We start from the raw sequence: 23,821 nt of genomic DNA, 5'->3' as shown, positions 1-23,821 counted from the left end.
AATTCTACCATGGAGTCTTATTAAAATTGATTCTGAATAATGATCCCTATACTTTTATTCCTAGTGTTTGACGTGTCTGACAGAATCTCTGAGTTTTGCATTGACCAAGAGACAGCTTAACTTTTATCATATGTAAACCACATTCTTCCTGTCCTCTACTAAGAATTAGCTCAATATATTTTCTAAGAGGCTGAGAAACCACACATGCTCAAAAAGGTCATTAATATCAAATAGTATTTATTAATTGTTCATTCAAACAGGTTCAAAGCTCTACAACTCAAGTTAATGAGACATAACATTTTAGGGTTTTACACTGAGACATAAAAATTACATTTTGTGTAGTATGTATGGTAGTTGATGACATATATTTAGATAATTAACAAGAGTTTGGTGATGAAATAAGTTAATGGAAATAATACTTATGGATGTATATAACATTGGAAATTTTTATTAATTTTATTTATTGTCAAAATGGAAAGACCTACTATTTGACAGCACAAGGCGATGACTATAGTTAACAATAACAAATTTATAGTTTAAAATCACTTAAATAATGTAATTGGATTGTTTATAACTCAAAAAATAAATGCTTGAGAAGATGGATACCCCATTCTTCATGATGTGCTTATTTCACGTTGCATGCCTGTATCAAAACATCTCATGTACCCCATAAATAGACACACCTATTATATACCCACAAACATTTAAAAAATATATAGTAGTGATCACTTTTCTTTTCTTTCTCCCCTTTCCATTCTCTTTTATTTATTCATCTTCTCTTGTTGAGTATTTCAGTCCTAAAGACATTGGACGAGGCAGATAAAGACAGGTATCTGTGCCAGAAGTGAGGAAGAGGAACATGACAGCTTAGAACATGGAGTTAGAGCTAAAACAGGATGATGATTGAGTCAACTCAGGGAACTTCTTAGCTTAGTCAGAGCAAGCAAGGGAATGCTTCAGAACAGGTGTCACACCCCAAGCAGACTGAGGAGAGACTCCAAATGAGTGGTGACCTGGTATGGGTGGGTCATAGCCATGATGGCACTTATGGAAATTGGTGGCAATGGAGAAGGAAAATTCACCAGGAAATTGATCAAATAAGGAAATGTATAAATGATAATGACATCTAAGTACATTGCTTTCAAAACAAGATGTTACAAATATGAAAATAGAAAAAATTAGACTAAAACTTACAATACTGGACTGCAATTGGAGGTATTTGTATGAATTCATAGTTTTAAAAATATATAGATATTGAAATAAATATAGATGTAAACATCTATGAATGCATGTATATCTCTGTCCACTGACAGGCCCTAGAAGCAGTGACTTTACAGTGCTAAGGAGCATATCTCACACCCAGATCATGACTTCTAAAGCCCAAGGACTTAAAAGGAACAAGGACTCTTCTGAGAAATAACTGATTTCCTATGACTGAAAAGGTAAGTACTGCTGGAAGAGGTGTCAGAGTTCCAGCATAGGGAAGTGGTTGACACGAGACTTGGTAAGAAGAATTTACCAGCAAGAGTATAGGTTTGAAAGAAGAAAGTTTTATCAGAAAGAATGTTGTGTAAAAGTGCAGTGGGGTGCCTTGGAGAGAGGACTGAGCATGACATGGTGGATTTTCTTTAGAAGCATTCATAAACCTTAAGGCAAGAGCTTAAGGGTAATTTGGGCCATATTAGTCACATGGGTCATGATAAAAGATTAGATTTGTAGACATTTTGGTGCCTTAATGTCAGCAAGGATTGCACGATGAGTTTTGATATGCATGCATTCCAGAGATTATGTATGGAAATTCTTGTTACTTATAGAAGCTGAAATAGGCCTGCAACAAGATGCTGACGTTAGTTACCAGAGAAGTTAAATTACTTTAAAATTCCCCAGATAAGGAGTTTTACCTCCGAATGGCCTATTAAATGGTCACCAGGTAATCTTTGGTCCCTTCTAAATTCTTCAGATAAGGAGTTTTTTTGTCTAGAGGGCCTATTCAATGGTCATCAGGTGATTTTTGCTCTCCTCAAGTATAAGATGAATTTAACATATATTTTTGTACCGGAGATCAAAGGAGTGCTGAAGTAATAATGTGGACTTGGCAAAATGACACTGGCACCAGCTTGAATACATTGTCACTGGACAAATCTGGGACAATTTGAGCATCAAAGAAACTTTCAGTAATGATTTTAACCTGTTTAACAAAATAGGAGTCCTATGAGTCCACATGGATACAAATAAACAAAATAATTGAAATTTGAATGAGTAGCACGATATATTAGATGACAGTGGTAATTTACATATTAGAGATTTAAAAAGAGGGAGAAGACATGTTTTGATGAATAGAAGTGTGAATACAAATTCAAAAATTAATTCTAAAAATATTACACAAGCATATTTTAATGTAATATTGATAGTAACATTTATGGAATACTTTGTGTCATAAACTGTGCTTAATGTTTTCTGTATCATTTTATCTTGACAAGTATCATAGAAGGTTAGGTTTATTATTTCTCCTATCTCTACATATAAGTAAAAGGAGGCTTCAAAATTAAAGTATGTACTTAATATGTCAGAGTTATCTATACTCCATTACACAGTGTTCCTCTCTGTATTGTACTATTGTCTATCTCAGAAACAACAAGTGTAGCTTTTAGATACATTTTGTTTTATATTTGTACTATTGCCTGTGAACCTAAAAAATCTGAGACGGGTCTCAGTTAATTTAGAAAGCTTATTACGCCAAGGTTGAGGATGTGCACCACTGACACAGCCTCAGGAGGTCCTGATGACATGTGCCCAAGGTGGTTAGAGCACAGCATGGCTTTATACATTTTAAGGAGATATGAAGTGTCAATCATTATATATAAAATGAACATTGGTTTGGTCTGGGAAGGTGGGACAACTTGAAGTGGGGAGGGGGATTCCAGGTCATAGTTAGGTGAGAGATAGACAGTTGCATTCTTTTGAGTTTCTGATTAGCCTTTCAAAGAGGAAGTAAGACATGTATTTATCTCAATGAGTAGAAGGATGACTTTGAATAGAATAGGAGGCAGGTTTGCCCTAAGCAGTTCCTAGCTTGACTTTTCCCTTTAGCTTAGTGATTTTGGGGGTGTAAGATTTTTTTTTCACATTTCCCCCCGTTTTTAAAAAAAATCTTTCAGAGAAAGCATTTTAGGAAAAAAAAAAGAGTCTTTGGTCCCAGGTTTCAGCTAATCTCTTATGGCTAGGATGGTTTACTCCTAGACAGGTAGATCTCGTGTTATTAGGAAAGTTTAGCAGGTTGTGAAGTTTCATGTCCTCTGAAGAGAAAATAGGGGGACGAAGAGGGAAGAACAACAACAGCAACAAAAAGAAAAATCCTGGAAAATTAACATAGGCCACATTACTCTGAAGTCCATACATTAGTAGGCAGGTATGAAAGTGAATTATGTATGTAAATGTGTTGCTGTTTTTTCTTCTGAAGTTTAAGTTGTCTAGATTCAGTTCATAAGGCTTTATGAAAGCACAGCTTAATTTTTAGTGATTTCAACTTTGGAAAAAATGGTAGAAAAAGAAGAGAAAGCAGAAAAAAAGAAAATATTATTTTGGAGACTTATAGCAAGGAAAAAAATAGAATTCAGTCCAAACTATAGAAAATAATAAAAATTGAAAACATTAAGCAAGACTAGCATCTAACAACAGGTGTACTATAGTTTTGGAAACATAATTTTAATCTCTCCAGTTTCCCATTTTTATTAAAGACAAATCATGGTAGGACCAATTTTCTTTATTAAACTTGGCCAGATTTTTTGTTTAAAGTCTAGCAAGAATAATTATTTTTCACATCAGCTTTATAAAATTGGTTTTGATGAAACTTTGTGCCATAGAAATCTCAGATAAGATTTTTTTAATGCCAAACTCAGCCATGGATTTGTGCCACTAACTATATATGAGTTAGGTAAATTTTTTCTCCTCTTGCGGTTCCAAGTCAAACCTGAGGCTCCTGGATCTGTGAGAAAGTGACATTTTTTTTATTTACCATGGGTCAAACACCCTGCACAGGGACTGTGTAAACTATGAGGCCAGTATTTCCAAGAGCTTTTATTGACTCCATAAGTTAAATTTGATTCCTTAAAGGAAAGCACACCACTCCAGTCAAAGCCTTGGTAAAATAACCAGTTTCTCCAATTGTGTCCTGTTACAAATGAAAACAGATTCTTATTGCACTTATGCAAATAACTGTATTGCCATAAGTTAAGAGCATTCACAAATAGTTTCCAAATTCTGGAGAAATCAAGTGGAGAAAAAAAATATGCTCCAAATTTTGTTCATAGGAGTATACTAAATTGTTAAAAGCTGTCAATATATAAAAAGAAACGTTTCAAGACTGAGAAACAAACCAAAAGATCAGCAATGTTTCAAGCAAAAACTTAAAAAGATTATTTCAGTCCATGCAGTTAATTCCTGTTCTGCTTGATATTCATGAACATTTTAGCTCTCCCTGAGTCCTGAAAGTTTTTCCTATATTTTGATGTTACAATCTCCAAATTTTTCAGAAACCTACTTTCAAGAGCATCCATTAGAGTTTTATTGTTGATTATAAAACCACCTTCTAAAGAGGACCAACACAAACAGTTGTCTGTGGTTGACAATAAGTTTTAGAGAAGCCATAGTCAAAGACACAATTGACAAGGAAATTTGTTACCTCTGTGGCACACAATAATTTTAACATAACAACTATGATTATTACTGATAATGTACACTAAGTCCACTAAGTCATATCAGAATCATAGGAGTTTCCCATAATTTTGGAACACATACCAATAATATATTTATACAAATACAGCCCAAAGAAAACCAAACACCATTTAATATTTGACAATGCTTCATGTATAATTATGTCATTTTTGGACTTTAGTGAATCTAATATCTTAACAATTCAATTAGGTCAGAAAAATACATAATTTATAGTTTGGTTTTAAAAATTTGTCACATATCAAAGGTGTAAAACACTTGATAACACAAAACAGAATCACGGGTCATTATAAAATTAGTCATTCATTTAACCAAAGTGATAACTCAAGGATTTAAAAAAAAAAAAAAGAGGCAAAACCCTTCATTCTTTGAGGGAGGAGACATAATTTTCCAAACAATAAGCCTTAATAAAAGCAGCATGAAGCCAATTAAATTTGTGTTTCAAAATTTTATAAACTATCTATCAAATTGTAATTGTTATATAACTTCCATAAGCCTTTTATAATCTTTATATCCCTTGTTAAGGAGTCAGTTAATGCTTCCAAAAAACCTTGTTAATCTGATATATGGGCCTATATTCTGGTCTTTCTTCAGTGTGCCTTTAACATTAATACTTAATTTACAGAGAAACTGAACTTACTTTTTCTTTCAAAATTGGCTCTTACAGTCTCATGCACCCACCTCTTCCACAATAGTCCTTGGGCCTTGAGGAGTTGAATAGCTTTAATTTCTGTGCCTGTGTCTCAGGAATGCAGTTTATTTTGATTGACATCTTTTATGGGGCCTGAAGATGAGGTCTTAATTGCTGTCAGTGTTTAAGATTTAGCAGGACTTGGTGTCCTTTTTAGACCCAGGAATCACAGGCCTGTAACTCAATGCCACAGGACTTTAAAGGTACATACTTCAAGACACATGGATGTAATAACCTTAATTAAAAAAATTAAATCTCACTTTTTCCTAAGAAAACCAAACTTAATAATAATAGTATAGGAATTATTTTGATAAAACATAAAATCTGTTAGGACAGTTACCAAAAGGCAAAAGAAAAGGGTTTTTTTTTGTGGTAAGAAAGTTTAAGAGAGATAATTTTATATGAAAAATAATCTAGTATGGTAAATTTAGTCCTAAATTAAAATGACTGATTGTTTAAGGAAATAAGATGTTGAGGACAAATCAGAAAGTCCAAGCATGTCGTGAAGAGTCTGTATAAGGCGTAATAAGGGGATTTATTTTAAAAAAAACTTCTTATGTGATCAAATTGTTTATAATTAAAGGAAATTATAAACACATATACTAAATTGTTGGTTAGAACAAGAAAATTTTCTTAAGTGGTTGATTTAATAAATTATAAGATATTTTATTTTTTTAACACAAATTTCAACTTTTACTGCATCTCACTTTTTTCAACTTTCTCTCCCCTTTTAAAGGCCATGTTTTCCTAAAGAGGTAAAGGAAATGTTTTCTTCCAACATAATATTCTATTCACTGCAGAAGGTCTTTTCTTTTGCCTTTTGGTAACTGTCCTAACAGATTTTACCTTGTTTTATACATCAACTTTAAATAAGCTTTGAATTAGATTGAACTTTTTTACCTTTTTTAAAAAGACACGCATGTTTAGTAAGAATGTTTTTGTACAGTATATCTTTATTTCTTCCAACATAATATTCTATTCACTGCAGAAGGTCTTTTCTTTTGCCTTTTGGTAACTGTCCTAACAGAGTTTACCTTGTTTTATACATCAGCTTTAAATAAGCTTTGAATTAGATTGAACTTGTTTACCTTTTTTAAAAAGACACGCATTTTTAGTAAGAATGTTTTTGTACAGTATATCTTTATTTCTTCCAACATAATATTCTATTCACTGCAGAAGGTCTTTCTTTTGCCTTTTGGTAACTGTCCTAACAGAGTTTACCTTGTTTTATACATCAGCTTTAAATAAGCTTTGAATTAGATTGAACTTGTTTACCTTTTTTAAAAAGACACGCATTTTTAGCAAGAATGTTTTTGTACAGTATATCTTCTTGATAAATACACAAATAATGATATATCTACTATTTAATATACTTTTATATTCTAAATTATGATGTCTGTCTATGAGTATTTATTCCATTACATTTACCTAATTATTTTATTTTAATTCTTTACCTAAATTATTTAGGAGAACTGCAATAGTCATCATTTAAAGTTATGGAACCACCACTGCAATATGATAACTGAGACAGTGAAAAACATTTGACCTAACTGACTCTATCTTGCTTTTAACCTCCAAACTGTCCTTGTTCATTCCTGGGTGTGGGCCATACTAACTTTGGGAGGAACTCAGCTTATAGTTTAGTTTTGAAACAAAGACAATGACAGTTCTTTCCCAAAACAAACCTTCTTACTGCCTGTGGACTAGACTGCCTAAAGCCACAGGTATAGAAGTTATGATAATCTTACTAAATTCAAGATATGGCTATTTTCATTAAATCAATGTCAATATCTTACTGATTTAAAATTACACAAGCAAAAATCATTTTCTTTTGGCTGGGTTTATAGTTTTGCAACACTAGTGACAAATTTTGACACCTAATAATATTTGGCAGGAATAAGTATAAAATTACTTGATTAATAAATGGAAACAAAAATGCTTTCTGACAATTCTTAAGACATTTCTAATATTACTTTAGCAATAATTTTCAAACTAGCTAATTTATTAAATATTTTACTTAAGTTAAATAAAGTTGAGAAAGCCTTTGACTAGTCTTTTATTTTTTTTGATAAAGTATTTGATTCAAGCACTTTTGTTTTCTTAAGACAATTAATTTGAGTTCTTTATATATTTTCAGTAGTGAAACATTGTGTATACAACACATAAATACATAGACGTATTAGGCATGCCAATAGAATTACATCTTATAGATTCCTAAGACTTTTTTTTTCCTATTTTAGACTTGCAAACTCTTGATAATCTGTTTTATTGCCATGGCAGTTGTCAGCTAACTAGCCCTAATTCTGCATATTAAAGGAAACAATTCAGGTGAAAATCAGCAAAATTTACGTCATAAGGTACAAAGAGAAAGTATGGCAAACTAGAGGGAAATTAAAACTGATTTTATTGCCAATTGAACATAAAATTTTAGAAGTGTATTATAAAAGCATTCAAATATATACATAAGCATGTAACATACACACATACACACAATGTTCTATAGCTTCCACTTCAGTACTTTATCCATATGGTAAATACAAATTTGCTGCCCTGCAAAAAATAAACAAACAAACAAAAAACCTGTTAGACCCAAACAGTGGTTTTTATCTCAGTAGAAAAGGAACAGCAGATTTAAAGCAGGCAGAAAACAAAAGAGAGGAAAAGTGGACCTAGGAATGCTATAATTTGCAGGTTAACCTTAGGGCTCTTTCTCCTTAATGTAAACGTGCACAAAGACTGTATTAGTTCCATTGTACTCTGGCAAGTAGTGGTGCCATAAAACCTACAACATGCTCAAAAGGGGGTCATTTTTCTTGTTTTCTCCTCATTCTTAGATTACTTGCCTCCCCGCCCCCACCCCCCATTTTTTTCTTACAAGGAGGAACTGAGCTGTGGCTTCGGGTTTTTGTGGGGTGGATCTTTATGCACTGCTTGTGGGACAGACTCCATAATGTGTCACCCCTGAGTCTTTTCCATCCTCTTACATGTCTCAGTTTCTCTCTCCAGAGGTCTGTGACCTCTGAGAGGGTTCATACATCATGTAATCAGCCCTTATATCTATCTTCTGGATGAGCCATTTTTAAAATTATTTTTTGTTGGGGATTTCCCTACAGAGCTACTGCACATCACTGGGGGTCAACTTCACAGACACTTCCATAAGGCCCCCACCTTTCAGATGGGAGAATAAAATTCCTTTCTCTTAAAAGCTGAGAAAACTCAGTATCCCACTAAACTATGAAAACAACAGTTTGCTCCCTCATGCAAATCTGCACAGAAAAACCAAATTAAGATTAATTTTTGGAGGAAAAGTAATAGAGAATACTCTTTAGAATGCATCTGTGAACTAGAATTAGGATTCTTAAACAGCAACTTCCTAGGAGGAAAAAAGAAAAGCAAAAGCAGCCAAGACTACTTTCTGTAAACTGCTTTACTACTTGTAACTTCGTAGCTCTCATCTGCCATTATACATGCCAAGGTCACATCCTCTCACAGTGCAAAGTCATCCCTGGTACCCCAAAGCCAAAATGGCAGGTCATACAACAAAACTGCCCATGACTCTGGAAATTCCACAAAGAAAACAGAACACTCCAAAAGGGGGTGAGTACAGCCTTTGTTCTGAATTATTTAAAGGGTTTAAGTCATTAGAAGCCTCCTCTAGATTTTTTGGCACTGCAGATGGCAAAGGGGGAAGAAAGGTGGAAGAAAATAAAATGAAATAACAGTTTTTTAAAGACAGAAAGCAAACACATAGATTTTATTTTTATTTTATTTTATTTTATTATTTTATTTTATTTTATTTTATTTTATTTTATTTTATTTTTATTTTGGCTGTGAGGAATCTTAGCCAAATTAGAAAGTCCTTTTTACTCATAATTTGGAATTTTCAGTTTGATTTGATCAAGTCAGCTAGAGTTGGTAAAATCCAATGAGAGAAAGACCACTGCAAACAACAACAACAAACCAACAATATGATCCCTGAGCTCTCTAATGGCAAGGAGAAACTAAGGCCAGCTAGTTGTTAACCTTAATGGTAGCCAAGACAAAGCCCAATTAACTTACTTATCTAAGGTTGGGTCTCAGGCTGAAGACTTCTCTCCACATTCCTAGAAGCAGGAAAACAAAGCAAAACAAAACAAAAACAAAAAACCTCATCTTCCCTGTTGGAAGTGAGCTCAAACTCCATAAAGGAGTTACCTGCCTTCCATAATCATGAAAGCAGGAAAAAATTGCCTTTCTTGTTTTAGATGCAAGTAAAACTCCAAAAAGAAGAGGAATTGTACAACAAAATAAACTTTAGATCTTAACACAATTTTGGAATATCAGGAATTCTCTTCAGGGGGTGCTCTCAGACCTCAGCAAATTGTCCTATTGGGTTGAGTCATAAAGTTAGCTCATGCTGGTAGCAAGCACCAATAGGAGATTTGCCAAAGGTCAAGAGCATCTCCACTCAGAATCTCTTTGTGGTTACCAAATGTGAACCCTGAAAATTTGAGACAGGTCATAGTTAATTTAGAAAGTTTATTTTGCCAAGGTTGAGGATGCACACCCATGACACAGCCTCAGGAGGTCCTGATGACATGTGTCCAAGGTGATCAGAGCACTTGGCTTTATACATTTTAAGGAGACATAAGACATAAATCAATATATGTAAAATACATTGGTTCAGTCCCAAAAGGCGGGACAACTCAAAGTCTGGAAGGAGCTTACAGGTCACAAGTTGGTGAGAGACAGATGGTTGCATCCTTTTGAGTTTCTGATTAACCTTTCCAAATGAGGCAATCAGACATGTATTTATCTCAGTGAGTAGAGAGGTGACTTTGAATAGAATAGGAAGCAGGTTTGCCCTAAGGAGTTGCCAGCTTGACTTTTCCCTTTAGCTTAGTGATTTTGGGGGCCTAAGATGTGGTCCTTTCACAGGACAAAAAAAAAAAAAAAAAAAAAAAGCCTAACTCTGAAAGTATTTGAAAATATTTATTCTGAGCCAAATGTGAGGACCATGACCCATGGCATAGCGTCGGGAGAGCCAAGATGTTGGGTTACAGCTTGATTTTATAAATTTTAGGGAGACAGAAGACATCAACCAATATGTATGAGCAGTACATTGGTTCTGTCTGGAAAGGCAGGACAACTCAATATGGGGATTTACAGGTCATAGGGGGATTCAAACATTTTCTGATTGGCAATTAGTTGAAAAAGTTAAGTTATCTAAACATGGAATCAATAGAAGTTTGGGTTAAGAAATATGGTTGTAAAGACTAAGGTGCTTATGTAGATAAAGTCTCAAAAGTGGCTGCCCTAGGAGGCAATAGATGCACATGTTTCCTCTTCAGATGTTTAAAAGGTGCTGGACTCTCAGTTAATATCTTCATGTACAGAAAAAGACCTGGAGAAGCAAGGGGATCCCCTGCAGAATATAAATTTTCCCCACAAGAGACAGAAAGGCAGGAAAACTCAAATGGCCCTTTGCAGGGCCATTTCAAAATGTGTTAAAGAAATATATTTTGGTGTAAAATATTCTGATTTGTTCCAAGGCCTGCTATCTATCATGTGATGGTATACTAGAGTCAGGTTGGAATTTAGCATCTTATTGCTACAGTGTTTTATCAGTGTTCAGAGGTTTGTTTAATGTTAATGCTGGTCCGTTGTGCCTGAATTCCAAAGCTAAATGAGACATGTCCCAGGACCCCTTCTTCCCATCACTGTCTGAACTACTTTTTCAGGTTTCTTTGTAATCCCTTTGGCTTAGAGGATGGGTCCATTCAGTTGGTTGGAGGACTTAGAGTTTTATATTTTGTTTATAATAGTAAGAACACATCAGCGGAGAGCTTCTTCATTTGTAAATTGCCTTCTTTAAACCTTTCTTAGATACTGAGAAACACAAATAAGCCTGGGTAAAGAAAATCATCTCTGTCTACTGTCATTATTATTATAGTAACACCTATGTCAGACAGCATTTTTGAGTTTCTGATTTGATTTACTACAGACTTTGATTGGTGGATTGTAAGGTGATTTATAGCATGTTCTATTGCATTTGATTATCTATCAATAACTTAGCACAAATGTTACTTTTGCTGATAAGAACATTTCCTATTCTTCTATATCTTAGTCTTTGAAAAAGGAGTTTGTGGCATATATTGAAAAAACCTTTGAAATCTCAAAAGTATATTTTTCTATGCAAAGCATGGTAAAAGCTCTAATTCTTTATGCACTGTAGATAAAAGTAAATAACTACCTAAGGTAGATGTAAGAATGCTAACATTCATATTTCTGGTATGTTTTATAACCTCTTCTAACGATTTCTATGTGTTAAATGAAACTTAAATCTATTAGAAATGTAATTTAAAATTATTTTGTTGTATATTGGCATATGACCTAGATTTATGCTGTATTTATTTGTAGTGTGCCTGAAAGAACTAAATGTCTGGTAAAGTAGCATTTATTCAAAATGAGAAAAGATAATTACAGGTGAAGGAAAAATCCATCTAAATAATATAGATGAAAAGAGTTTCTTCATGATTGAGGTGACAAGGTTTCAGTCATATTGAGACTGAATGTCTTTCACGCTATTTATTTCTAACAAACTACAAGTGTGAACCTCATGGATAGGCGAAGCAAGATTGAGCTGGAGGTGATAACAGTTCTGTGTTTACAACATATTAATAACCAAGAAACTAAGGTGAGTGAATTATAATGATTTTCGACATTTCCCTTTGATTTTTATCCCCTCTTTTTTGACTACAAATAACAATGAAGAAAATATATTTTACACCTGTCCTAGTTATGCATAATACAATATTTCAATGACTATAAAGAACATAAATAAGTTCTCCTTGAAGAGGTCCTTCACATCCCTTGTAAGTTGTATTCCTAGGTATATTATTCTCTTTGTAGCAATTGTGGATGGGAGTTTGCTCATGATTTGGTTCTCTGGTTGTCTATTTTTGGTGTATAGAAATGCTTGTGATTTTTGCACATTGATTTTGTATCCTGAGACTTTGCTGAAGTTGCTTATCAGCTTAAGGAGATTTGGAGCTGAGACGATGGGGTTTTCCAAATATACAAGCATGTCATCTGCAAACAGAGAAAATTTGACTTTCTCTCTTGCTATTTGAACACCCTTTATTTCTTTCTCTTGCCTGATTGCCCTGGCCAGAACTTTCAGTACTATGAGGGATAAGAGTGGTGAGAGAGGGCATCCTTGTCTTGCACCAGTTCTCAAAGAAAATGCTTCCAATCTTTGCACATTCCTGTGATATTGGCTATGGGTTTGTCATAAATAGCTCTTACTATTTTGAGACATGTTCCATCAATACCTAGTTTACTGAGAGTTTTTAGCATGAAGGGGTGTTGAATTTTATTGAAGGCCTTTTCTGCATCTATTGAGATTATGATGACATAATTTTATATGAAGAATATCTTAAAGACTCACCATAAAACTTGAACTAATAAAATAACTCAGTAATATTTCAGGACACAAAATCTACTTACAAAATCAATTGCATTTATATACACTAACTATATAATATTACTATATTACTATATAACTAAATATAACTATATAACTATAAATTGCATTTATATACATTAACTGTATTTATTTATATAAATACAGTTTATACATTTATTTATATACACTAATTGTATTTATATACACTAACTATCCAAAAAGGAAATTAAGCAAATAATCTAATTTTCAATATCAAACAATACAAAATAACCTGAAGGATAAATTTAATTAAGAAGTTGAAAAATCTGTACATTTGAAATATTAAAACAAAATCAGAATTTGAAGACACCATGAATAAATAAAATATCTCATGATCATAGATCGAAAGAATTACTATTGCTAAAATGTCTATACTTTTTTTTTTCCAAGATGACAGATTGGAAGCATTATGTGCCTCACCCACTTGGAAAGAGCAAAATAGTGTGTAGAGATTCATACTGTGAACTCTTATCCAAGAAGGAACATGAGAGCCCAACAGAAAATGTGGAAGAGTTTTTGTATACTTTGTTAAAGGGAGTGGGCAGCAACCCACACCTCTGGTATGGCAGAAAATGCATCTTCAGAGAGTAAAAGGGAAAGAGTTTGACTCTGTGATAGATATTCCCACTGGGGAGCCAGGCAATCCAGGCCATGGGAGAGATCCTTGACCTTACCCAGTGCACACTCCACTACAAAATTTGTTGACTCATTGGGACTAAGATAAGCTTCTTGAGACTTCCACCTCCCCAACTCTGCAGGAGGCCAGGAGCCTACTCACATACTTGGTATACTGCTACTACAACAAACAGTTGAGATAATAACCACATTAAATCTATCTATAACCAAGGAATTCATACAGAGTCTTGGCCCTGTGACAGCACTCAGAAACAAAGTGAAATGACCCCACTAAATATATATTACAATCACAACTTCAAGGGTGAGGGGAGAAATAATCTCATCCAAATGAGAGAAAAATAAAAACTAAAACGTGATGTTTGCTCTCAATGCAAAGGAATCAGTACGATAAGTCTGTCAGTACAGAAAAAATAGGGTGTCATACTTGCTCTCTAGCAATGAATCCTAAACAAAATGAAAATTCTGAAATGCCAGATAAATCTTTCAAATTACGGTTTGTAAGGAAGCCCAGTGAAATCCAAAGGAAAGTTGAAAACCAACAACAACATATAGAAAAAAAAACAGGATGTGACGGAAAACTTTACTAATGAGATAGATTAAAACAAACACTGAAAGAGAAAATCTTATTGAAGAAACTACAAAATACAGTTCAAGTTAACAGTTCAAGTTTAACAGTTCACCAGAAAAAGAAAGAATTTCAGATTTTGAAGATTAGTCTTTCAAAATAAGCAAAGCAGATAAAAATAAAGAATTAAAAAAATAAATTATGTAAAAGTATCCAAAAGTACGTCCTAGGTATTACTGAGAAAGCAGCAGAAAAAGTAAAACGTTCGAAAACCTATTTGAGAGAATAATTGTGGAAATCTTCTCTGGTCTTGCTAGAGATTTAGTATTTAGACACAAGACACTCAGAGAGCTCTTGGGAGATACATTGCAAGACAAACTTCCCCCAATGCATATAGCCATCAGAAATTAATGTGAAAAAAATTCTAAAAGCAAGAGAAAAGTAATCAACTAAAAAGGAAATTGCATCCGACTAACACTGGATTTCTTAGTAGAAACCTTACAAGCCAGAAGAGATTGGGTTCCTATTTTCAATTTCTTAAAGAAAAAATTGTCAGCCAATACTTTTCCATCCTGATCAACTAAGCTTCACAAATAAAGGAGAAATACAATATTTCTTAGATAATAACATTCTAAGGGACTTTGTTACCACTAGACTGGCCCTACAAGAGATGCTTCAGTGATTTCTAAACATGACTATGAAAGGTTAGTATTTGCAACAATTAAAACAGAAGAAAGTGTAAAACTTATAGGTCCTAAAAAATAATTACACGTTTCAGGATACAAAGCAACTAAGTGACAGTCAATATTATTATGGGAACAAAACTTCACATATCAGTATTAACTTTGAATATAAATGAGTTAATTGCTTCACTTAAAAGATACAGATTGAAAGAATAAATTAAAAGACCAGGATCCAACATGTGCTGCTTACAAAAACCCACCTAACTGGCAAAACATTTAGACTTAACGTAAAGGGGTGAAAAAAGATATTTCATGCAAACAGAAACCAAAGCAATCAGGAGTTGGCTATACTGATATTTGATAAAACAAACTTTAAATCAACAGGAGTAAAAATCGGCAAAAAGGACATTATATAATGATAAATAAATCAATTCAACAAGAGGATATAATAATCCTATATATACTTGCACCCAACACTGGACCACAAAGATTTAAAAAAAATACTACCTTACCTAAGAAAAGAGATACACAGCAATACAGTAATAGTGGGAGAATTCAACATTCCACTGACAGCACTAGACAGATCATTGAAGCAGAAAATAAAGAAAATGTGTAACTAAAAATGGACTCTAGAACAAATAGAACTAACAGACATTTACAGAAAATGAATCCCCAAATCACAGAATATACATTTTCCCCATCAACACATAAACATTTTTCAAAGTAGATCATATGTTAAACCACAAAACAAGTCTCAGTAAATTTTAAAAAATCCAAATTATATAAAGTATCTTCTCAGAGCAGAGTGAAATAAAATTAAAAATCAACACCAAGTAAAACTCTCAAAATTACACAAATACATGAGGGTTAAATCTATTCCTGAATAATTTTTGTCACGGATGAAATTAAGGTTTTGTTTTTTTTTTTTATTTTGAAAGGAATGAAAATCTATCAAAACGCAACATATCAAAAACCTCTGAGATGCACAAAAAGAAGTGGTAAGGGGAAGTTTAGAGCATTCAATGTCCACATCAAAAGAATAGAAAGATCACAAATTGGCCTAATATTGAACCTCAAAGAACAGCAACAACAACAAAGACCCAAAACTAGAAGAAGAAAAAAAAATAGCAAAGAGCAGAGAAGAAATAAAGGAGATTGAGCCCCTAAATTCATACAAATGATCAATGAAACAAAAAGTTCCTTGAAAATATAAACAGAATTGATTGACAGCTAGCTAGATTAACCAGAAAAAAAGAGAGAAGATTCAAATAAGCACAATCAGAAATGAAAAAGGAGACATTACAAATGACACGACTGAGATACAAAAGATCATCAGAGACTACTATGAGCATCCTTATGCTCACACACTAGAAAACCTAGAGAAAATTGGTAAATTTTTGGAAACATAAACCCCCCTAAGAATGAACCAGGAAGAAATAGAAATCCTGAATAGACCAATAACAAGTAGTGAGATTGAATAGATAATAAAAACTCTCCCAACAACAACAAAAAGCCGAGGACCAGGCAAATTCAGAGTGAAAGCCTACCAGATATGCAAAAAAAAACTGGTAGCAATCCTATTGAAACTATTCCAAAAAATCAAGGTGAATGTAATCCTTCCTAACTCATTCTATGAAGCCAGTATCACACTGATAGCTAAGGCAGGAAAGACCACAACATAAAAGAAAACTACACACCAATATTCCTAATGAATATAGATGCAACAACCTTCAACAAAATACTAGGAAACCAAATTCAAAAACACATCAAAAGGATAATATAGAATCAACTGGGTTTTATTCCAGAGAAGAAAGAATGGTTCAGCATACACTAATAAATAAATGTCATTCACCACATAAACAGAAACATTTAAAAACAAATTAAAAACCAAAATGATATGATCATTTCGATATGTGCAGGCAAAGCAATCAAATAGAGCAATGTTTATGATAAAAGCCCTCAACAAACTAGGCTCTGAAGGAATATATCTCAAAATAATAAAAATGATATATGACAAACCCAAAACCAACATTAAACTGAACGGGGCAAAGTTGAAAGCAATTCCCCTAAGAACTGGAACAAGACAAGAATGCCCATTTTCACCATTCATATTCATCATGGTACTGGAAGTCCTAGCCAGAGCAATCAGGAAAGAGAAAGAAATAGTGCAATCTAGATTATTTAAAAAACAAGTCAAATGACTTTTGTTTGTTGATGATATGATTTTCTACCCAAAAAGTCCTAAATATTCCTGCAAAAGACTCCTAGATTTGACAAATGAATTCAGTAAAGCGTTAAGATATCATGTCAACATACAAAAATTAGTAGCATATACATATACACCAATAATGATCAAGCTGTAAGCTAAACTAATAACTTAATTTCATTTACAATAGCTACAAAAAATGAAATGCTTAGAAATATATTTATCCAAGGAGATAAACAATCTGCAAGGAAAATGATAAAACAGTGATTAAAAAAAACATAGATGACACAAACCAATGGAAAAACATCTCATGCTCCCATGAGAAACTCCCACTGAAAAATTATTGCTAAAATGATCATACTCTCCAAAATAATCTATAGATTCAACGTGATCCTTATCGAATTACCAACATCATTTTTTTCATATAATTAGGAAACACAATCCTAATATTCGTATGCAATGGAAGAAGAGCCTTAACAGCCACAGCATTCCTAACAAAACAAAAATAATAATACTTACATAAAATAAAGCTGGAGGTACCATGTTACTTGACTTTAAATTATACTACTAGTCTATATTAACCAAAACATCATGATAGTGGAATTAAAATAGACATATAGATCAATGGAACAAAATAGAAAACTCAGGAATACATTTACATACCTACAACCACTTGATCTTTGACAGTGTCAACAACACCACCACCACATAAATATAGATACATATATACTGGGGAAGAATATTCAATAAATGGTTCTAGGGAAACTGGTTAGTCATATGCAGAAGAGCAAAACTAGACCATATTTCTTATCATATGCAAAACTTAACTCAAAATGGATTAAAGACAAATGTAAGACCTGAAACTATAAAAGTACTAGAAGGAAACCTAGGAAAAAAGTGTTTCTGAACATTGGCTCAGGAAAAGAATTTATGACTAAGACTTTAAAACAAATGCAACAAAATAAAAATAAACAAATGGAACTTAATTAAACCAAAAGCCTTCTGTACATCAAAAGAAATAATCAACAGGAAAAACAGACAATGCACAGAATGGGAGAAAATATTTACAAACTATTCCTTCAGCAAGAGTCTAATATTCCGTATCTACAAGGACCCCAAACAAGTAAACAACAACAGCAACAACAAACAAATAATCCTATTAATAAGTGGGCAAAACACACAATAGACATATCTCACAAGAAGACATACAAATGGACAACAAACATTTGAAAAAATGCTCAACATCACTAATCATAAGAAAAATGCAAATTAAAACCACAATGTACTACCATCTTACACAAGTCAGAAGGGCTATTTTTAAAAAGTCAAAAAATGACATATGGCCAGGATGTGATGGAAAGGGAATGCTTATACACTGTTGTTGAAAATGTTCATTAGTACAATCACTGTGGAAAACATCATGGCGATATCTCAGAGAACTAAAAATAAAACTACCATTTGCTTCATTTATCAGTTAGACAATTACTGGATATCTAAACAAAGAAATCAGTACATAAAAAAGACACCTAAACTCATACGTTTATCACAGCACTATTCACAATAGAAAAGTCATGAAATCAACCTAAATATTCTTCAATGGATAATTGGGTAAATAAAATGTGTTATATCACAGAATACTATGCACCATATAAAGAATGAAATAATTTCTTTTGCTGCAATATGGGTGGAACCGGAGGCAATTATCTTAAGTGAAATAACTCATAAATAGAAATTAAAATTCCACATACTCTTACTTACCAATGGGAGCTAAACAATATGGATATTGTTATCTTATTAAAAATATCCTTTAAAAAGAAGTAAATCCTGCCATTTCTGACAACACAAATAAACCTGGAAGAGTTTGATTGGAATAAGACAGGCACTTTAAGACAAATACTGCATAATCTCACTTACATGCAAAATATACAAAAATTCATCTTATAGAACATAGAAAAATGTTGGTTGATAAAGCTCAGGGGCATGCGTGAGGAGATGTTGGTCTTAGGATCCAAAGTTTTAGGCAGAATAAAGAATTTCTGGAGATCTAATACATAGCATGGTGACTATAGTTAATAATATTGTATTGTATCTTGAAATTGGTGAAGAAAGTGGATCTCAAATGTTGTAACACATACACACAAAAAAGCCATATAAAGAGAACAATATGTTACTTAGGTTGATTTTAATAATTATTTCACTATATATGTATATCAAAACATCCCATTATATACCTTATATATATTCAAAGTTTATTTGTTAATCATATATTAATAAAGCTGGCAATATAAAATGCCTATTTCAATTCGAATTTGCTTCAAATATCAGCATTTTTTTAAAACACTAGAAAGAAAGATAATATCATAAAGCTTATTGTATACTATTGAAATTCAAGTTAGGATGAAGCGTGTGGGCTATTAATGAACTGTTCTTTATCATTTTCATTTTCAAGTGAAGTAGTATATGGTTGTTGAAAAACTGAAATGAACCAAATAGAACTACATGTACAGATAAGTAAAAAGTTACTTTCATATTCCCACACTTAAGCCTATACTTGTATTCTTCCAGATAATTTTATGAATACATAAATGTAATATGATTAATGTCAAAACTTTATCTTATCATTTTACAACTTCACTCTTGCCTACTTGTATCACTGGATTGTATGCACCTTGTACAGCTTTTCACTGTGTTTCTATTCCACAACAGCCAAGCATACACATATAATTGTGTGTGTGTATTTTTAAACATATGTAATTTTAACTCTAAAGAGTATTTTATGGGTATATTGAAATTTGTTTTTCTTTCATTTCTTTTGTCTATCATCTATCCATCTGTTTATTATCAACAACAGCATCATCATCATTGTCATCATCATGTATCTTTCAAAAGAAAGAACTTACAGCATTTTATAGATTCATTTTAATAGTTAAGTATTTAATTTCATTTGGAATTTAGTTTGATATTTAAAAAGTGTAGACCTAATACATATTTTATTTTATTTTTGCAAAAAAAAATGGCTAGCTATATATTAAAGCACACGTTTATCTGACTGATTTAAAACACGTACTGCTGGGCGTGGTGGCTCATGCCTGTAATCCCAGCACTTTGGGAGGCTGAGGCAGGTGGATCACTTTAGGCCAGAAGATCGAGACTAGCCTGGCCAACATGGCGAAACCTTGTATTTACTGAAAAATATGAAAATTAGCTGGGTGAGGTGGGGCACACTCTAATCCCAGGTACTCAGGTGGCTGAGGAATGAGAATCACTTGAACCTAGGACACAAAGGTTGGAGTGAGCCAAGATCATGTTACTTCACTTCAGCCTGGGTGACAGAGAGCGACTCCATCTCAAATAAATAAATAAATAAATAAATAAATAAATAAATAAATGGAAATTCAAAAATAAAATAAAGAACATACTAAAATTTATATTTATATGTATATTCTTGTGACTAAATTGAGAAAGGAAGAGTACTTTGCTTAGATAGAAAAACAATCATTTGTGGTCTACATGTTACATTATTAAATTTATAAAAATGTTTAATTTTTAGATTGCTCAGAGCGTGTGCAATTATTTTCTCTAAGAACACTAATACCGTCTATGATTTATTTTACTATATATTACCAATACCAATGCAAGGTGCGGTGGTTTTAATAATGTTATTCTATAATAAAATTGTATTTATATGTTTGTCATGCATAATATTAAAATCTTATGCAGTATTTACCAAAACATTTGTGTTGAACACACTGTATGGGTGCATTATTTTTGTGTACTTTTCACAAAGTGTAAAACTGAAAGCTGATATGAAGAAATTTTTTCATGATATTTAACATCATCTAAATATTCTAAATAACCTTGAAGATGATGTAAATAAATACTATAATTAAATAATAACATCATGGAAGTTGATTAGAAGATTCAAAAACAGAGTCACAGGGAAGTTATGCTTATAAAATAAAACAATTGAAAAAAATCACATGACTTAAACCGTTTTATTTGACATTAATATTAGAAATTATCTAAAGCATCTAAAGCTATGAAATTGAATTCACCAAAAGGATATGAAATTGTAACATGTTACTTGAAGGAGGAAATATTTATAATATTTATAATGTTTCATTGCAGTCCAATTTGTCAAATTTTTCTTTGGGATTAGCTAAATTTTGTATTTTAAAATATTACTAAACTAAGCATGTAAACTCCCCCATTAAATTCAATTTATATTACGACTAGAGAAGTCATTAAAAATATTTCAAATTTTTCTTTCCTTCACTTTGTATTTACAAAGTACAATATGGAAGGTACAGCAAACCCACTGCTAAAGTGAATATATTCTCTTACAATTAAGCCAAGTAGTGTGTTGTGGAGAGTTGATCAGGGTGACTGGATGTAAAGTATAAATCCATGATTTTAAAGTTCTTTGGACTCTTAAGTAGTTACATTTGTATATAGACATATATGCATATATTTACAATATATTTTTTTCACAGATACACACACACACACACACACACACACACACTTCTAAACTGAAAATTCCATGTATTCAACTGCCTACTACTAGACATCTTCTCCAGCTGGATACCCATGTTTAAAACAAAACTGTTGCTTTTTTTCCCTACTCCTAACTCTGACAAATACTGCAATATTTTCCATCTTAATACTTAAAAATTCCACCCATTCATTTGCTTAAGATAAAATCCTATGACTCATTCTTGGTTTTTTCTTTGGACTCTAGCTTTAAAAACAGTTGTTCAATACTTCAATTCTTATCTTTCATACAGCCACCATTCTAAACCAAATAATTTTCATCTCCACCAACATGACTGTAAGCTTCCTAGCTGGTTTCTCTTATTTATTCCTGTAACTCAATCTTCACCAAGCAACCGAAGTGCTCTTTTACAAACACAAATCATATCACATCACTTCCATGATTTAACTTTTCAGTAATATCCCATTCCTCTTCGAATATATTCCAAATGCCTTTTCCTAACTGATCTTGTACATTGCTGGACTTGGACCTCATCTTATTTCATCTGGGCTGTGTAAGATTGGCTTACCTTCCCGCAAATAACTTGCATCAGCCAGCTTTCAACCACTGTAGCTTGGCTGACTTCCTCTTTCCCGTATCTCTTGTTTCTTTCCCCTTTGGTCACAAAACTTGACTTCTGTAATCTCTTTTATCTTAATTCTAGATTTTGAGGTACTCATTTTGTCCTTCTTATTCTCTAAGGATCAGAAATAACGTGATTTTCCTCTTTGTTCTATTTCCCATTTTTTTTACAGTGTTTATTCTATGTTTTGTTCACTTCTTGGTCTTTCGTGATTCTCAAGACCTTAACATGGAATTTGAACTAGAAAATTGTTATTACTGCTATAAAAATTTGCCTGCAAGTCTCCAATCTGTTTATCCTTTAGCAGAAGGCGGCCTATCTTGAGCCTTTCCTTAGTTGTGAGACACAGTGCACCATCTGTTAACACTTAAAATCATCTGTATTCATCCACGAAACATGGTTCATGAGACAAGTCCAAGCATAAGGTGATTTCTTTCTCACCACCCGTGATCCTATTGTGTCCGAAATTGGTGGGCTCTTCGTCTTGCTGACTTCGAGACTGGAGCCACAGACCCTCACGGTTGAGTGTTATAGTTCTTAAAGATGGTGTGTCTGGAGTTTGTTCCTTCTGATGTTCGAACGTGTTTGAAGCTTTTTCCTTCTAGTGGGTTCATGGTCTCGCTAGCTTCAGAAGCGAAGCTGCAAACCTTCCCGGTGAGTGTTACAGCTCTTAAGGTGGCGCATCTAGAGTTGTTCATTCCTCCTGGTGGGTTCGTGGTCTCACTGGCCTCAGGAGTAAAGCTGTAGACCTTAGCGGTGAGTGTTACAGCTCATAAAGGCGGTGAAGACCCAAAGAGTGAGCAGCAGGAAGTGTTACTGCAAAGAGCGAAAAAGGGAAGCCACCACATTGCAGAAGGAGACCCAAGGGGTTGCCACCGTTGGCTGGGGCAGTCTACTTTTATTCCCCTATCTGACCCCACCCACATCCTGCTGATTGGTCCATTTTACAGAGAGCTGATTGGTCTATTTTACAGAGCGCTGATTGGCCCATTTTACAGAGACCTGATTGGTCCATTTTGACAGAATGCTAATTGGTGCAATCCCTGAGCTAGACACAGAGTGCTGATTGGTGCGTTTACAATCCTTTACCTTGACACAGAGTGCTAGACAGAAAAGTTCTCCAAGTCCCCACTAGATTAGCTAGATACAAAGTACTGATTGGTGTATTTACAAACCTTGAGCTAGAGACAGGGTGTTGATTGGTGTATTTCCAGTCCCTCAGCTAGACATAAAGGTTCTCCAAGTCCCCACTAGACTCAGGAGCCCAGCTGGCTTCACCTAGTGGATCCTGTGCCAGGGCCATGGTTGGAGCTGCATGCCAGTCCCTTGTGGCACCTGCACTCCTCAGCCCCTGGGCAGTCAATGGGACCGGGTGCCAGGAGCAGGGGGCAGCAACATTCAGGGAGGCTTGGCCTGCAGGAGCCCACTGTGGGGGCGGGGGTAGGGGGTGGGGTGGGGGGTGGGGCTCCGGCATGGCAGGCTGCAGGTCCAGCGAGAATTCAAGCGGCAGTGTGGGCCGCCGGCAGTCCCGGGGGACCCGGTGCACCCTGGGCAGCTGCGGGCCTGGGTGGTGAGCCCCTCACTGACCGGGACAGCAGCCACGGGGCCACAAGCCCGCGCCCACCCAGAACTTGTGCTTGATGAGTGCTGTCCCACAAGCACCACCTGCAGCCTGGTTTCCCACCTGTGCCTCTCCCTCCACACCT

At 33.9% G+C, this 23,821-nt stretch overlaps 1 long non-coding RNA gene across 1 annotated transcript in view; it reads right to left on the bottom strand.

Moving 5' to 3' along the window:
• LOC116270016 overlaps positions 1 to 23,101 on the bottom strand; it is a 209,810-nt gene extending 186,709 nt beyond the window's left edge. The window contains exon 1 of the long non-coding RNA XR_004177876.1: positions 22,062 to 23,101. This is a non-coding gene — a long non-coding RNA (uncharacterized LOC116270016). The remainder of the gene's footprint in view (positions 1 to 22,061) is intronic.
• Between the last annotated feature and the right edge of the window lie 720 nt (positions 23,102 to 23,821).

Source organism: Papio anubis, chromosome 13, assembly GCF_008728515.1.
Source record: "Papio anubis isolate 15944 chromosome 13, Panubis1.0, whole genome shotgun sequence".
Lineage (NCBI taxonomy): Eukaryota > Metazoa > Chordata > Mammalia > Primates > Cercopithecidae > Papio > Papio anubis.
Note: the sequence above shows the minus strand (reverse complement) of the source record. Positions and strands in the feature narration are given on the sequence as shown.